This window comes from Callospermophilus lateralis, chromosome 7 (assembly GCF_048772815.1).
Source record: "Callospermophilus lateralis isolate mCalLat2 chromosome 7, mCalLat2.hap1, whole genome shotgun sequence".
Classification (NCBI taxonomy): domain Eukaryota; kingdom Metazoa; phylum Chordata; class Mammalia; order Rodentia; family Sciuridae; genus Callospermophilus; species Callospermophilus lateralis.
Window position 1 is genome coordinate 11,350,324 of NC_135311.1, and position 18,660 is coordinate 11,368,983.

Genomic DNA, 18,660 nt, shown 5'->3' on the forward strand with positions numbered 1-18,660 from the left:
ACCTTTCTGGGGACAAGCTCATCCAACTTATACCACTGGTAATTAGTGTGTTGCTGTGAGGTTTATTCCACTGAGGCAGACAGTGATGATTACATTTCACCTCTGAAATGTAAGAGGAAGTGAGTTACCAGCGTTAGCCCCCAAAGCCTTAGGAATACAAAGGGTAGCTAACAAAGTGCAAGGAATTATTCTCTGCATGACCCCAGCCATCTCCTGGCCCCCAAAAGAAGAGCTTGGTCAAGGTGGGTATTACCTCAGAGGACAGCTGGACATTTCTTCCTTTGCATAAGAGTCAGTCTGCCTTTTTGTGTTCCCAGAGGGAAAACGGATGAGAACCATCGCTATTCCAGAACCCGTGAGCTGGCGTCTTGGTCGCAATGTATCAATTATCTCATTATGAAGCAAAGGATTCAAAAAAGGCTGTGTGGGTCGGACTGGGCAGAGATGCAGCGGACATCTGAGCTTCCACTGGACAAGGAAAATCAGTCAGGGAGAAACAGAAAGAATGAAGAGGGAGGGAATGGAAAAGGGATGGAGATCCGGGATTCCCAAGGAAAAGGCTTTCCTTTCTCTCCCCCAAAGCCTCCAGGGAGGAATAAATATAATTATCAACCTAGCAGGACAGCATTCGAAACAAAAGAGGCACCTGCCAGGTGACCATCTCTGCCGGGACTCGAACCCGGAACCTCTGGATTAGAAGTCCAGCGCGCTCGTCCATTGCGCCACAGAGACCTCACCACACACACAGCATCAGCACCAGAACTGAAAAAGCACATACCTTCTGCATCACCGAGCCATCTCAGCATCCTGCTCTCGGAGCGGTGGGGGGGACAGGGACAGCTGGAAAATCTGGAGTGGAGATCCACCAGCCGGCTCCACGAAAGCTTTCCTCAATATTGTGGGTCCTAGGATTCTCGGAGGATGGGAGGAATGTGACAGTGGTCATTTTGCCAGTCTCAGCATCTTTATCGATAGGGGAGGACAGAGCTAGAGTCTCTGCTCTCCTTTCCTCCCCATCCCTCGGGAAGGATGCGGGGAAAGTCTTCCTATTCTCATGCTAATGAAGTCGAGTGCACCCAGCCTGGCAGAGAAGGCAGAAGCCATCTCTACCTCCACCCCCATTCCTTCACTGTGGTTTCATCCCCGTCGCTGGGTCCAGCTATTCTGAGGCTGGGGCTGGGCAAAGCTGGGGGATTCGGGGAAAACCCTAGATCTCAGAAACAAAGGAGCTGCTTCTGTGAAGAAACACTGAATGGCGGCAGAGAGAGAATGGCAGGAAAGAAAGCTGGGCTGCAGGAAACTGGCCCGCTCCTCGGCTGTCAGAATTGTATCTGTCAAGCCCACAGAAGAGGTACCAGGAGTCTGATTTGATGTGCCTTCAGCATCCTCACTAGAATTAAGGTCGGGAGTGGAGACGGAGCAGTATAGTGTGAGTGTGTATGTGTGTGTGTGTGAGAGAGAGAGAGACAGAAATTAAGAGTTTGCGTGTGTACACTTGGGGAGGGAGGGTAAGAGTGGCATTTCTTTAATGAAATACAAGTGGGTCTCACAGTTAAGGGACTCGGTCTTTGAAAACCTGTGTCCCTTCCCCTGTACTGACCCTATCCCCTAAGTCCCTACAATTCTTTCCATTCAGGGAAAAATTTTTCCTAATTTAAGAAAGGAGGATTTCTCAGCTGTCCAAGTTAGCTAGAGGCATCCAAGTACAATTAAACTGACTATCCCTCCATAACCATACATATAGGACTCCCATACCTAGCTCAGATCCAAAAAAATATTTTCCCATTTTCAAAAGCCTCCCAAAGAAGACAATTCTACAATCACTGTTGTTTATAATTTCCACTGTGGCAGTTCTTTGGAATGTCTAATCCAAGTCCTTCTTATCCTACTCTCAGCTCATTTTCTCCTATCTTGTCCCAGACACACTGGGATAATTGACCTCTATGCTTCCAATGCTAATGCATTGATTTAAAGATTTGATTCAGTGTTTACCACCCCACTCCCTCTCAAAAGGTTACAGTAAAAGCAGAGAGCAGACTCCTCTCCTCCTCCCTCATGGTGTCTCCACAACCCACAGCTCTGAACACTGAAAGTAGACTCCAGTCATAACCCAAGACAGTCCAGACCTGTCAGACCAGGCGTTGGGCAAGTAAGGGACCAATATAAATACCCAGACAGGAAGAGCTTCAAGGACTCTCCACATTCCAAGACAGCACTTGAACTTGCACTCTACCCATCCTTGTGGCCCCAAGAATGAGACCCGGTAGGAAGTTCCACCAAGGTGATTCAGGGCCGGAGTGAAAGAAGAAGACTCTACCACCAGAGGGGAAAATCTACACCTACTTCAACCGAGATGGCCTTCCACATAGGACCTCCAGCCAGGCGCTGAGAAAAGTGAAACCAATGTATATCATAAACTTATAAGAAGGAGGCAACGAATAGGTCTTTCTTAATACATTTACCCTAGACTCGTTCAAGAACCTGTGACACAAAACTGAATGCCAGACAGACCCTGTAGTGCTCCAAGTGGCCACTAACAAGGGGCTGGTCAGGGAGCAGTTCAAAGAAGCCCAGGTGTCTACAAAGGGAAGCTCAATCTCACAGGCCAGCAAAGAGCTGCTCACATGCAAAGGAAAGGCAAGGTCAGCTTGGGAGGACACTTCCTGCCAGGCCCACGATCTTTTACACACACACACACACACACACACACACACACACACAGCCTTTGGTTTTAGCAAACACTCTGCCCTAAACCCAAGAAATCTGTCGGTCCCTAGTTAAGCCCAAAGCTGCACTGCCTCTTAGATCATGTGTTCTCCACACCCTCAAGGTAGAGGCCCCCCAACTTCCACTCCCTTGGGAGCTTCATTCATTTGCAATGCTCTCCCTGGTTGCTGGGGATGTGACCGAGAAGGTAAATCCCACCCTCAAAGATCCTGCAGGTAAATTCCAATATGGATATGACCCTGAATGACGTATGGCAGAAAACAAGGAATCATTCTATGGCCTAGCAAATAAGGAGTCAAGTTTCCAAGTCCACACAGAGACCCTGTTGCCTGGGTCTCTTCCTTCCCTTGAAAGCCCCCTCCTTCAACTTCCTCTCGCTTTCCCACAGAAATCTCTCTATTCCAAGAAAAAAAAAAAAAAACAACTTTTTCAGGGACACTCTGTACTTATAATCTGTATCAACAAAAATACTGAACTTTGTCTCTCTGACATCTTTTGTTTTATCATCCGTAAGATAGACAAGCCTCTCAACAGTATGAACAATGTCTCCTAACTATGTTTTCAATTTAAAAATAAGATAGGAAACAATCAAATAAAGCTAGGACGTTAAAGGGGCAGGAAAGATGAGGTTAAGCCACTCAAAATTGGCTGGGGACAGTACATTTTTTTCTTCTTTTAAAGCAGGTATATGCTCTTTGTGATTATGTAAACCCTTAAGAAGAAGATAAGTATATTTCCTTTCCAAAAAAAAAAAAATACTGATTTAATTCTCCAAAGATCTGTGACTCAAACATTACTCATGCCTCTAATTGAATACCACTCAGTGACCCTACAGACACACTGGGATGCTCATGCATTATTTCATTCATAAAGTGTTGCTGGGATACTTATGACAAATATAAAAAGAAAAATTTTTTTCTCTTTGGTCCAGAGGGGGGAAAAAAATCACAATCAGATCCCACATCCTACATGGTCTTAGAGCTTTCCTAAAGGAACCTATATCAACTAGTCCATATTTTAAAAACGAAAGAAGGATATTACCAGAGCAAGACAAAGAGCACCTCCTCAGACATTTGACTTTCATCTTCCAGTCCCGACAACATTCCCAACCCTATTTGTTCAATCCAGTGTAAATGCTTTCCATATACCATCTTCTCACAGCTCCACCTGTGGGCAGTCAGCTCCCTCTTACTAGCTCACCCCTGGGAATCCACCCACCTCATTGCTCCTGTGAGCACCTCCCAGGAAGGCTGAAAAAGGTGGTTGGCGATATTGGGCCTCTGTTGCCAGGCCTACTCTGCTGAATTCACAGATGGTCAGCTCTTAACTCCCTATCCCTTAAAGAAGGATAAAGTGGACATACCTATAACCCAAGGTCCTTCCATTCTTCCATCCTTCTGGAATTCTGTTCTGTGTTCATGGGCCTATTCCTGTCATGCGCGTTCCTCACCCATCACAAGGAAGCACCCACGTTCCCAAAGCCTCCTGTGTCCCTCCTTCCCGCAGATTGTTTGCTTCCTCCTCACCCTGCTTTGCTCTTCCCTGAGAAGGAAGACGGGAGATAATCCAGGTAACAATTAAACCTGAGAGTCAAACTCAAGGAAGACAAATGCAGAGCCAATTTTCCTCACTCATCTCCAACTTTCAGAGACCATTCCCCGTTAGCTCCGTCCAGCCAAGTGACACAGTCCTCTCAAGCATTCCAGAAAAGTAGACCCAGGCCACTCTAACCGGTCAGTGTGCTGTATCCTGGAGGCAGTCAAGGTCACAATGACTTCCCCGCAGAGGTCCACCCCCTAAGGAATCAGACAACAGTGAAGCATCTGGAGATAGAATCTTTCTCCGCTTCCTGTCTTTCTCCTGCCTCTGCAGGCTTCTCCAGGAGCAAACAGTCTAGACAGTATGTCTCCAAGGAGAGCAAGTCTCCCTCTGGTCAAGAAGGATGGGGGCGCCAGCAGTTTTGATGGGTGGAAGGGTAATGGCTACCAGATTCCACCCGATCTTTTTGGGAATTTAAAAAAAAAAAACAAAAAAAACTTTCTGGTTCACCCAGACCCTCCAAAAAATGTGTCAATTTCTGGTGCCAACTCCCCATGCCAACCCCACTCTTCCTCTTTGGAAGATAGGCTCTCTATGCCTCTGTTTCCAACCCCCAACCCATCACTTTCGTGGGTCCCCACTTCCGCCATCTTCCAGTTCCTCTTCACCATCCCCACCAACGTCTCCTTCTTCCTCGGGATGCATAACCCTCAGTCAGTTCCTGCTTTAAAATGTTCCTTTCCCCTGCGTCCACACCTCTCATGACTCATGTCCATCGCACTTCTTCCCACCTTCTGCAGCTGGCCTTGCCTGATCCTCTTCCCACCCTGTCACTCTCTGCAAAGTTCAGTTTCTTGGCCGAGCCCCACCAGTTCTCAGCTACTCCAAACGCTTTTGCCCAGACTCCCTGCGCCTGGTCTCTCCCAGCCTCAGCCCACTACGCTTTGCAACCTCTGTGCCTTTTTGCCATCAGCCTTAAGCCTCCCTAAGTCTCCCCAGCCTCCAGACTCCTCTCTCATGACTGCTGGGTTGCTACCCAGAGTCCGAGTCACCATCAGCCCTTCAGCCTCAGGCCCTTTGTTCCTCCCTCCGGATTTCATCCTTCAGAGTTCTTTTCTCACCCATCATCCGTTTAGTCCTGGTCTCCCCAAAGACAGACTTCTTCTTAAGGCACAACCTATAGGGTCTGTTCTTCTGAGTCCCCTTCTACTCAGCCCACCTGGTGCCAGCTTCCTGAGGCTGGTCCAGATGATTTGTTAGTTCTCCCCCCGTCTCCCCGCCGTTCACCTTCAGATACCTGGGGCTCTAGGACCCACGTGTGCCTCTTTAACGCTTTGCCTAGGACTTCTGTGTATCACAGGATTTACAACTGAAATGTCCAGACCAGGGCTCTGCTAACACCCACGGCACTGAGTTTCCATGGATATGAGCTGGAAACCAGTCTCCTTCGTCTTTATGGTTACTGTGGGACCCTGGTCCCGAAAGGTCAGGTACGCTAGGCCAGAGATCAAAGAACAGAAGACAGACCCTTAAAGAGTCAATAATTATAGAGAGATTCAAAAGCATTGGTTTTCATATTACAGGTGAACTGGGCTTTCTCTGTCATTTGCTTGCTCTAGATGACATTTCATATTCATCCTGGAAGGCACCTTGAGGTGAACCTAGTCAAGTAGTAGGTGTTCCTCTTTCACATTGTGTCAGTTTAATTAAACAAAAAAACATGATAGTGGTGGTGCATGCTGGAATCCCAGAGACTCAGAGAGCTGAGGCAGGAGGATTGCAAGTCTGAGACTAGCCTCAGCAATTTAGCAAGACCCTTTCTTAAAATAAAAAATAAAGGATGGGGGACGTAGCTCGATGGTAGAGCATATTTAGGTTCAATTCTCCTACTGCCAAAACACATTACTATGAAAGTTTCAGGATCTAAACAGTCTCAGAGACTAAACTTGTCTTTTTACACAAGAATATTAGGTCTGACAAATCACAACAGGTCGTACGTGTTTCGTCCTTCTATGACAGTCAATCACTACCTAGGTAGGCGCAACCCTCAAAAGTCTGTCCCTAAAGAACATTCCATTTCTGTACTTAAGACAGGGATATGGGTAAGTGTTCTATCCAGAGTAAATCAGCTCATCTCCTTCAGGCTCAAGTTCTTCTTTAGAAGGCGGGAGTTCAACCAGGTGTGGTGGTGCATAGCTGTAATATCACCGATTTAGGAGACTGAGGCAAGGAGGATCGCAGGTTCAAGGCCAGCCTGGGCAACTTAGTGAAACCCTGTCTCAAAATTTAAAAAAATAAAATAAAAAGGGCTGGGGATAGTGCCGCAGTATGCAGCAAAATAACCAGGGGGTGACGAATGACTTGTGTATCTTGATGCAGCAGGAATAGGAGCCGTTTATTGTAGGATAACAGAGGTATTTATACATTTTGTACAGCTTATCTTAATTAGCATAAACTAGATACAGCAGTCAACCAATCAGAAATCTCCACACTTAATGGCTTGCTTTTGTTACTTTACAAACCACTCCCTCTGACATTTTGCCAGGCGCCATCCAGACTTGTTTACAGACTCTAACAGATAGAATGACCTTGGATTCAATCTTCAGTGCGAAAAAGAGTTTTTAAATAATGTGGGAGTTGAATTTCTAATGGTCCTTTTTCATATTATCTTTCTACGATCATGAGACAATACTAATAATGATGATAGTGGCTGGGGCTGGGGGCTGAGCACTTGCCAAAAGTGTGCACAAGGCCCAGGGTTTAATCTCCAGTACTGGGCAAAGAAGAGGAAGCAAAAGCAAATAATGATGACAAAAGTGTTCTGAATTCTTTATCTCATTTTATCATCAGAACTATCCCAGACTGTGGGAAGAACATTATTATCATTGTCTTCCTTTTACAAAGGAACCACCTTGATCAAAGACATTAGGAAGTTTTCCCAAAATCATGCTGCAACAGTGCAGCATCCTGACCTCTGTCCACTCCAGGCAGCCTTCAGAGAAGCATGGTGTTCTCAGATTGGTGTCCTAAGACAGGACAGGAGGGCCAGGCAGGCCTGGGAATGGCCATGGGGTGGGGTAAAATGTTGCCATACTTGGAACACAGAACAAGCAGCCTCAGGTGACTGAGCTCTGGGAGGTCTGCTGTTCAACAGCCCATTTCCTTCCCAATTACCTTAAGTCAAAACATAAGAAACTCACGTCCATTTGAGTGAATAAGCGATTGGCTCCAAATCAATCAGCTGGTCACTTACACAGCATTCTTCAGTTCCAGGTTTTCTGACTCCTCATTCAGTGCTCTTTTTATTTCACTATAGTGCCACTGATCCCCCAAATAGTCTCTGTTGTGGGGAAAGAGAGGGTAGGAAGAGCAAAAATACTCTATATTCCGTCTTAACTGGTAAACCAGGAAATTAAAAGGATAGAATAACCTCTGCCTAGAATCACAGAATCCTCAAAAATAGAGGAGGGTTTTTAAATAATTAAGCTTCCTTTGACCTTATGCATCAGTTGAAATGTTGGCTTATGCTCTTATTACTTCTGTAATTTTTTTTTTAAAAAAAAAAAGCAGTTTGAAGATGAAATTGAAAATGCTAAGTCAGTGAATGTTTGTTTGCTCCTTACTTTCCATATTTCTGGAGTCTGTAATTTTTAGCCACCCTTTCCATCTGTAGTTACATAGATTATTAAACTCAGGCCCATAGAAATTAGATTACTTATCCAATATTACAAAAATACACTAAGCATTATGGTCCAGTTGGAAAACTACAGACTTTAAAGTTGGGGTGAGCAGGGTTTAAATCACACGCCGCAGCTTACTGTGTGATGATAGAAACCTTGGGCACCTGGATGACCTTGTCTGAGACGCAGATTACACATGTGCCTTTAAAAATCCACACAAGTGGCAATGCCTTCTTTGTAAGGTCATAATGAGAAACAAATGAGATAAAAGGTGAGAAAATCCTGAGCAGACTTGTGCCCCACCGTCTCTGTTTTTAAAAGAGCGTAGGCTCAGATTCTTTTTCCTTCCCCTCAATGACTCCTCAATTGATTTCAATCCAGCTACTGCTAAAGTGTCCTCGCTAAAGTTACTAATAGCTTCCTAATTGTCAAATTCAATAGTCTCGCTTCACCTTCCTGTAGCATTTCACACTTGTGACCACAGCTTCATTCTTAAAAAAGACTCAGTCCAGTGGCTTCGGTGGCACACGCTATTCTCTTCTTACTGTTTTTTGTTTGTTTGTTTTTGTTTTTATTTCTCAATTCCTTCTTTCCAGATTCCTTCACCAGCCCCTTCTCTTTCTTAAGTTTTAGCTTTCTGAAGAGCAGTGTTCATCAGACAGCAAAATAGAAGGCTGGATGCATTTTTATAAAAGAGGAGAGAAATGGTAGGTAGGATAGGATAGGACCGGAAAGGACAAGACAGAATGAAAAAAGAAAATACCAGAGGTCATTACCCTCTAATAAAACCATGTATTGTTTCATAATCTTATGTATATTTTGGTTACACACACATGAATATGTATGAGCCCACATGTTAGTCAGCTTTCTATCACTGCAACAAAATCCCTGAGCTAATTAGCTTATAAAGAGAAAAGGTTCATTCAGCTCACAGGTCTAGAGGTTCCAGAGCAAGATCAGGTGGGCCTCTTGCTTTGGATGTGCTAGATGTGATGGCACATCAAAATTGCTTCTAGCATGAGCAATAGAGAGAAAGGGAAAAGAAAGAGAGGACAAGGTCCCATATCCCCTTCAAGGGCACACCCCCAATGACCTAAAGATTTGCCCCTAGGCTCCGCCTCCCAATACCAGGGGACCAAGTCTTACACACATACCTCTGGGAGGCATTCTACATCCAAGAAGCCTGTGTGTTCTAGAGAATAGCAAAATGTAAATAAAGTTTTCTGTGGTTTGTGGTCAAACATACTGCACTAAGTATGCCTTGGTTTTCTTCTTTTATATTTTCTCCCTGGGTGAGTTTGAATGGCATATATAGCACACACTATCCGTTAAGAGCTGAAGAACCTCCATATCCATATCTTAAAAACAGACATCTCATAAGAAATCCAGATTGGTAGACTCAACTGCCCAAAGATTATCATCTCTCTGACTCTGAGCCATCTCAACTGCAGAAAACACACATCCGTGCTCGTATCGCCCCATAAATACGATCTTTGCAATCCACTAACTTAGCTAGTGGTAGTAGCACTGTCCACCCACTAATTTATTACTTTGTTCATTCCACAAACCTATGAGCCCGGATTGTATGCCAAGAAATGTGTTATGCATTGAAGATAAAGAGATAATGACAACATCATGTCTGCCCTTAATAAAGTCACAAACATAAAGGGAGTCATAAACAATGTTCCCCAACTGTAGAGATACATCCAGCATGCCGCAAAAATAAAAATGGGCAAACCAGTCCAGTCTGAGGAGTTTTCTAAAGCTACAGACCTAAACCGAGGTTTAAAAGAAGAACAGCTAGCTGCTAACCAGTTCACAAAGGAAAAAAAAAAAAAAAAAACCAGTGGAGTTGGGAAATAGATTGTGTGTTTGTGTGTGTTGCGTGTGTGTGAGGGAAACTGAGGAAGAAAGGCACTCTACAGAGAGGACAGCATGCGTAAAAATAAAGCCAAAAAAAAAATCTGGGTGAAAAATTACAAGAAATGAGATGTTGCTAAACTTCAAGGGCAGGAAGTGAGAGAGTGGATGGCGGCAGAGATCAGGCTGTGAAGCTCCTACGATGTCATGTTAAAGGCTTTTGATTTTAATCCTGCAGGAGATGCAAAGGCAGTGGAGGGTTTTAAGGAAGGGAGAACTAGGATTTGATTTGCATTTTAGCTAGAGTAGTCTGGCGGCTGTGCGGTGGATGATTTCAGAAGGGCACGGAGGAGGCTTTTGTAAGTAGCCAAGGTAAATTATAATGGAGATTGCAACCAGGATAATAGAAAACTGGCTACACACACAACAGTAAAAGGAAGGGAGAAAATTGACTTGGTCAAAGCAGAACTGGGAAGACCAAACTGGCCATCCAGTCATTTAAGCCCAAATCCTGGAGTCTGAGAAGACTTCTCTCCCCATCTTGATCCTCCAAATTTAATCAGCTATTAAGGTCTATCTGTTTTGCCTTCTGCACGGCTCTCAAACCTGTCCCTCACTTTGCCATTGCCTCTGACTTAGTTCAAACAGTTCATCCTCTGTGACAAGCACTATTTTAATATTTTAATAACTCCTCACTGTCTATGAGCAACTGTCTTGCTCCTCCTCCTCTTCCACCCATCTGCCACATCACCAGCAGAGCGACGGAGATTTTTCTTGAAGGCCAAACTCAATATTTCTTACTTCTCTAGACGCCTAGAGATAAGCTAAAGACCATCTAGGATCAGAGTCTTGCCCATCTTTTCAACTTCGTTTATATGATCTCCATCTTTACCCCTCGCCTTGGTTGGGCATTACCAACACACTTGCAGTTCCTTAAATGGGAAAAAAATAAATAAAGGTCCTAGTTCCTCGTTAATATGCCTTGGTAGGCGGAGAGGTTGCCTCTTTCTGGAACGCCCTTCTTTTCCCTCCCACCCTCACATCTGCTTGGAAGACTGCTCTTCCTCCTTGAAGACTCAGCTCAGCCACATCCTCCCTGACATCCACTACAACTCGGAGCAGATTGGATCCCACCCATCTTCACACCATTACTGCAACCAGTGCATATGGCTACTGGAGCACCCAGCCCAGTGTATTATATAATTAATTTGTGCCTGTCTGTCTCACACCAGACAGTAAGCAACTCAAGTTCTTTCTGCTCTTGACAGTCTGAACAGTGCCTGGCACACGCTGGTTGTTCAATGTATGTTTACTGAAAAAATAAAGAAATAAAAAAATCAAATGAACAACCAAAATCACTGGAAGAAGTCTCTGTCCTCTCCCAGAGATCATTTCATAATATCACCATTCTTAATTTTTATTAATTTTTATAATGGAAATAATAATAGAGAAGTCATGAAATGAGACCTGAGAACATCATGACCTTTTTATTCTCCCACCTCAACATAGTAGAACATTCCCTTTTTTCCGGATCTCCAGTTTTCATATCCAGTCTTCTGAGTATTTCCTATTAGATGGGTTCCCATCAGCTTAAACTCAGCATGACTTAAACAAAGCCAACAACTATGAATTGAAAGCTCCTGTCTCTCCCAAGTTCAAAGGTTGAAACCTTAATCCCCAACGTGATGGTATTTTGAAGTGGCCCTCTGAGACATAATTAGGTAATAAGAGTGGAACCCTCATCAGTGAGATTTGTCTCCTTCCCAGAAGAAACACAAGAGAGAGGATCTTTTTCTTAACTCTTCAAGGACACATTGAGAAGGTGGTCTGCAAACAGGAAGACAGTACATCCCAGACCCTGAGTGAGACAATCCCTTTATCTTGGACTTCCAGCCTCCAAAACCATGAGAAGTGAATGCCTGATGTTGAAGCACCCAGCCTACTGCTGTATTCTGTCACAGCAACTGAACTCAGACACAAATCTTTCCTTCATCCCAAAATACTGCACCCCACAAAAATCTTCTCCTGACTCCACTATATCTTTCCACGGCTCAGCATTTTCAAGCCACTCACATTCCAAAGCTGGGAGCTGTCTGCTTTCTCCCTCTTGCTTTCCATAACCAACCCCAAACATGAGCCCCTCCTTTCCCTTCCCAGCTCTGAAGGCTATTTTACCTGGACTTGGGATTTCTGTAATCACCTTTTAGCTAATCTTTTTAGAATAAGCCTTTAGATTTTTGATTGTTCAGTAGGTAAGCACATAATCATTGCAAAAATATTAAACATACTATATTAAAAAATTATAGCCCCTTGATGACTTAAAACTCCCACTCTGTAAATAATAACTGTCAGAATTTAAGATGCATGTGAATAATAGGAACACTGACCAAGTGCCTACTGTGTGTCACTATTCAAATAATATTAAATAGGTTCTGTAATCCTCACATATCATACAACCCTAAGGGCATCTGTATAATTTCTGTATCTGTTATCCATATAAAGAAAAGAAAATAGATTTCTTAAAAAACTGGGAATGGAACCACCATTTGACCCAGCAATCCCTCTCCTTGGTCTATACCCAAACGACTTAAAAACAGCCTACTGCAAGGACACATCAATGTTTACAGCAGCACAATTCACAATAGCTAAACTGTGGAGCCAACCTAGATGCCCTTCAATAGATGAATGGATAAAAAAAAAAAATGTGGCATATATACACAATGGAATATTACTCAGCAATAAAAGAGAATAAGGTAAATGGATGAAGTTAGAGAAGATAATGCTAAGTGAAGCCAACCAATCCCAAAAAACCAAATGTCGAATGTTTTTTTTTGATATAAGGAAACTGATTCAGAGTGGGATAGGGAGGGGGATGGGAAGAATAGATGACTCTAGATAGGGTAGAGGGGTGGGAGGGGAAGGGAGGGGGCATGGGGTAATTAATGATGGTTGAATATGATGATCATTATTATCCAAAGTACACATAGTAAGACATGAATTGGTGTGAGTATACTATGTATACAACCAGAGATATGAAAAATTGAGCTCTATATATGTAATAAGAGTTGTAATGCATTCCGCTGTTCTATATAAATTTTAAAAAATTTAGAAGGCAAAAAAAAAAAAAGAAAAGAAAATATGCAGGGGCCTAAGTATCTTGCCTGAGGTCACATAGCCAATAAGCAATCATTCATTTCCTTTAATACATATTTGCATGTATATAAAATATAACATACACACCTCTATTGTTTTAAGCTTTTTCCTGTTTTATACCAAACGAGTAATATTATGTGTATGCCTTTGTATTTTCACTTAACAATAATACATCTTGGGTATTTTTCCACCTTGGTACATATAAATTCACCTCATTCTTTTTAACTGTAACCTGTTATTACAAAGTATGATATAGCATTATTTATTTCACCAATTCACTATTGATGGATATCTGGGTTGTTTTCAATTTCTTACCACTGGAAAAAAATGATGTGATGCACACCTCTGTACATAAATCATGGCATTCATGTGTGAATAGATCTATAGCACAATTTGTAGAAATAGCACCTCTGGTATTTCCATTTTTAATTTTGATACATTCTGCCAAAGCATCTCCCAAAAAGCTTTGCCGATTTACGTTCTCGCTCATAATATATGAAGGTGCCTATTCCCCAAACAATTGCCAACACTGAATGCTATTTTAATTTTTAACAATCTAATGGGTCTCTTTGTTGCTTTGTAACAACCTATTGGGCCTATTTCGTGCTTTAACTTGCATTTCTCAAGATCCAAATGCGGTTGATCATCTTTTTAGATGTTTATAGGACAATTATATTTTCTTCTGATAATTCCTACTCCTATCCTTTGCCCAATTTTCTACTGAATGTTTGCTCCTTCATGTCTAATTACTGGATACTTTGTTTATTATAAACTTTAATATTTTGGTATATGTGTTGTAAATAAAATTTTCCCAGCCTGTAACTTATTTTTAAATTTTTTGTCTATGGTGTTTACAACAATGTCAATGAAAAACTCATGTAGTAACTCTTGCCAATTCTTTCCTTTATGGATTCTGGTGTTTGTGCCTTGCTTAAGAAGGCCTGCCCCACTCCAAGATTAAATATTTTTTTCTGTAGTTTAAAAATTTTGTATTTTTAGCATAAGTTCTTCTGAAATATATTGTTGCAGATGGGATTAGGAAAGGCTAGAGTTATATGTTTGTCACCAACAGACAAACATATGACCAATGATTTCAATGCCATCAATTGGTCATTGATCAGAAGTGTATTACACGATGTACTACACAGGTATTATACGATGAAGACAGCACTCTTCTTCATACACTAGATTTATCAGTTAGTTTGTAGATATGCTCTCTCTCATCAATAATTGATATAATTGTAAAATACCTTAAGATAGGTCAAAACCCCTGTTTCCCCCTTATCCCCATGTGTTTAAAAAAAAAATCTTGCCTATTCTTGGTTCTCTCTTCCAAGGGAATGTTAGAATTGTCTGGTCAATTTCATAAAACATCTTACTGAAATTTAACATAGTGCCATACCGAATTTACAAATTAAAAATTAATACAGCTTAACTATACTGAAAATGAGGATTCATATTTAAATACTAATCAACTCACATAATAACCTGCTACAATTCTTTTTTCAACTGATGTTGGATTAAAGATTAAGCTTTTCAACGGCGGGGGGATATAGCTCAGTGGTAAAGCATTTGCATTGCACAAGGTGGGCACTGGGTTCAATCCCCAGCACAGCATTAGAAAAAGAAGGAAAAAAAAAATATTTTCAGGGCCAAATTGTCAAATATCACCCTCCCATGTCTGGTTTAAAGCCATCTCACCAAATTTATTTTTCTTTGTTGTCCACAAAATTTTCTTCAACCAAACTCTATGCTAAATAATCCTTCATTCCCTATGTTAGAAACAATTTGCAATTAGAAGAGGGGGGAGCAGACACATCCTTCGTCCATTCTCATTCTGAAGCACTGACATTCTGGGTCCACCCTTCCACACCATAAGACACGAGGCAAGAGTAGGTGTGTCTTCCTCATTAACTTAAAGAAGGAAAATAAGGGCTTTCTACAGCTACGTAACTAAAGAAATTCATGTTCTTTTCAGTATTTGTGGGACACAGATATGGGTGCCAAGCAAGGCAATGGATGCTGGGAAACCCAAAGAGACTTCACTGGGTCCAAACTTGCAAGATGCAGGATGTGTTGCACGCCGCATCTCTGACAGCGAGGTTCGCAGTAGAAAGATATGAGGAGAGGTTAAAAGAACTGAGATAACACTACCTGAGAAGAGACAAATGAAACTGAAAAATGTTTCAGGTATGCATTCAAAACTCAGAGGAGCTGAGCTGCATCTGCCAAGGGGCTGGGAAGGCGCTGCATTACAGCAAAGTCACCGCAATGAGGGGGCAGAGGATCAGAAATGACAAAGGGTCAGGGTGGCCACACGAGGGTAGCAGAGAGCAGGCTCAACAGAAGAGACCTGGGTTAAAGGGAAGGAGCTACTGAAACTGAAAATCTGGATCCAAGGAGTTCTTTACCTGCACACAATGAGCACAGGACAAGAGTCTACGGCACATTTCCAAGAAGGAGTAGGTAACTGACAAAGGTAACTCGCACGGAGTGAGTTCTGGATGCTGGGAGTTTTACATAAATATCCTCACTTAGTTATCTTCATAACAAGTCTCTGAGATAGGCAATAATTAAAACCTAATACTTAACCAATGAAAAGTCTGATCTCAAAATGGCACGGCGGGTGTTTAACTCTCAGGCGAGTCCAACATCAAAATCCTCGCTTCTCTAATTGAGTCAGAGGTGTCTCCTTCAAACGGGCCCAAAACCCGGTTAACTTTTTTAGGGTTGGACACACAGTCATTTTTAGGCCCTCAGGGTCCACAGAAAGCTACTCAGGCAGCAAGAACACCTTCAATGTATTCCCTTTTATTTCTGGTGCAATCGTAGGAATAACCATCATCCTTGTGTGCGCAGAGGCACTAGCACCCACGGAAGCCCTGGGACTGGAGGCTCTGGTGGAAAACTTCAACAGGCATCATCTGATGAGGAATTAACTCTTCTAGAAGTAGCAAGCTCTGGAATTTGGGGTCCTAAAGAGATCTTAGGACTCAAATGGACCACGACATACCATAAGTGAGCCAGAGAGGACAGTTTAAAAATACAGAATAGTAAGAAACATACAAGAGGGACTGGGATACCATCTTGTGTTCAACGTATAACCATCAGCCTCACTTATCTACTGGGACCTGTCCTGAACCCAGCTATCTAAAAGAAAAGGATCAGACAAGAAGTCCTGAAATGACAAAGGAACCGGCCGAAGGTTAAGGGTTGGGACGTTTCACCTAATGTATAAGAGGTTGAGGTATGATTCAATAACAGTCTGAAGGGCCCTAGAGGGACATTATACAGTGGCTAGTAAACAGAATGGGATGTCTTCTTTCACGAACCAGAGGGGAAAGTCTTAAATGGCACTTGGAGGTTTACTCTGGACCTTAGACATGCCTTCTCAATTATAAAACCAAGCTGTAAAAATCAAAGAATCTGAACACTCTTTCTCCAAAGATGGTGATGAGTAGCGGATTCTTTCATGCATCCATTCAACCAGGATTTAATAAGAACCTGTTCTGTGGCAGGCTTTTTTTTTTTTTTTTTTTTTTTTTTAATGTGTAATATCCTTTAAGTTTCTGGCAATACACCTTTGATCAAAGCGGACAGAGTTTCCTTTCCCGTGGAGCTTAAATTTATTAGAAAAAGGAATATATTTTTAAAATAAGTTACTATGGAATGGGCAGGGCTCTCTGAGAAAGGGAAGTTGAAGCTGATATGCAAAAGCAAGAACAGCTCAGCCTAGGGCAGAGGAGAAGGGTTCCAACTCCGATCAGCCAGTGCACATGTTTGGGGTAGACAGGTGCATGGCAGGCTGGAGATATTTAAAAAAAAACAAAAACAAAAAAACAGGAAAGCAGATTAAGCAGGCTTTTACAATGTTAGGGATCATCAGAGATGAATAGTAAAGAAAACTCGTTGAATGACTCAGTGGTGGTTTTTTAATTTGGAACTCTTTTTATTTTTATTTTTTTTTTTTAGTTGTAATTGGATACAATACCTTTATTTTATCTATTTATTTTTATGTGGTGCTGAGGATGGAACCCAGGGTCTCACATGTGAGAGGCGAGCACTCTACCGCTGAGCCACAACCCCAGCCCTAATTTGGAACCTTAACACAACTGTGTTCTTTTTTTTTTTTTTTTTTTTAAAGGAGAGAGAGAGAAATTTTTTTAATATTTATTTCTTAGTTTTTCGGCGGACACAACATCTTTGTTTGTATGTGGTGCTGAGGATCGAACCCGGGCCGCACGCATGCCAGGCGAGCACACTACCGCTTGAGCCACACCCCCAGCCCCACAACTGTGTTCTTAAGAGTATTTACACACAGGGTTCCATCCATGAGCTCTTGGTCAGAAGATGCAGGATGAAGTTGAGTTGTTTTCTGAGATCCTAGGGGTGTAGGAATCACCTGGGAACACTTGTTGGCATTCCAATCGATCAGGAATGTTCTTTATTAGCATATGAAACAGGAATATTCTGGGTATCTGTGTTCTTTTTAACAGGTACCCCCAGGTAACTCTTTTCATCAAGCCCAGATGGGAAGGACCAGAGAGTTTAGAGACACACTTAAATTAAGATCTCAGCTTCGCCAATTCATACTGACTTAAAGGAAGTTACCAAACTTCCCCGGCTTCATTTTCCTCATCTATAAATACTACCTGCAAGTTGCAAGGCCCTGCATAAATACTAAGTAATACAGCATATGCAAAGTGTCAGGCACATTGTAGGCACCTTGTAAATGCTGCATGAGTAAATCCATGCACAAAACAGGAAACTTATGCATGAATAAAATGTTTTATAAATACACACACACACACACACACACACACACATACACATTCACTTCTCTGTTTGTATTGCTTGTTGTTTGAGCCTACAAAGCTTCCTTATCACCAGAAAGTCTAAGAGCTCAGAGAGTGGAGTGGAACCTCCATTGTCTACCTCTTATTTAGGCTTGCTTCTCTCTCCCTCCCATTCAATTGGCCTCTACCCTCTTACTTGACAGCAATGTCTACATCATGTAATGGTGTCGGGGTCCTATAACAGTGTCCTGCGTGTTCTCTCTACTTTACCCATAGAATCCAAGACAGGACCACACTCAGTGGGTCCTATTCAACATCATGGCACTGAATATGTGGTCCCCAGAAGGGTCAGGCTTCTGCATCAAATGATGTGTATCCTCCCATCCATCCATCCACCACTGCCAGAGTTATCGCTCTAAAATGCAAATCTGGCCCTGACATTTCTCTGCTTAAACCCTTCAATGCCTCCTTGTCTGCAGAATAAAGAGCAATCTCTAACATGAATTCCCTTCAGTCCAGCCACAACTATGTGGTTTCCTTCTTTGCTGTTTCTGCATATACTGTTCCCTCTTTCACAAGGTCTTGCATTTCCTTTTACACCTGGACAACTCCTAATCTTAAAGTTTTCCGTAAATTTAATCCCTATCTCTGCTCCCACTGTGCCCCATGGATAATTTTACGGTAGCATTTTTCACATGGTATAGTAATTCTGTGCTTGCAAACCTATTTTCCCCACTGGACTATGAGTTCCTTGCAAGTAGGTTTCATTACTTACTCATCTTTGTACTCTCAAGTGACTAGCACCAGACACAGAAATTTTCTCATGGCATTTTTAACATCCACTCCCACTTTATTTTTTCTGAAAAGCAAAGCATTACTATCAGATTGGTTTTAATTATCAGGTA

General features: G+C 42.4%; 1 non-coding gene across 1 annotated transcript; it reads right to left on the reverse strand.

The window, feature by feature from the left end:
- Positions 1 to 658: 658 nt before the first annotated feature.
- Trnar-ucu (transfer RNA arginine (anticodon UCU)) lies at positions 659 to 732 on the reverse strand. The gene has a single exon. It is a non-coding gene; the product is annotated as a tRNA-Arg (tRNA).
- Between the last annotated feature and the right edge of the window lie 17,928 nt (positions 733 to 18,660).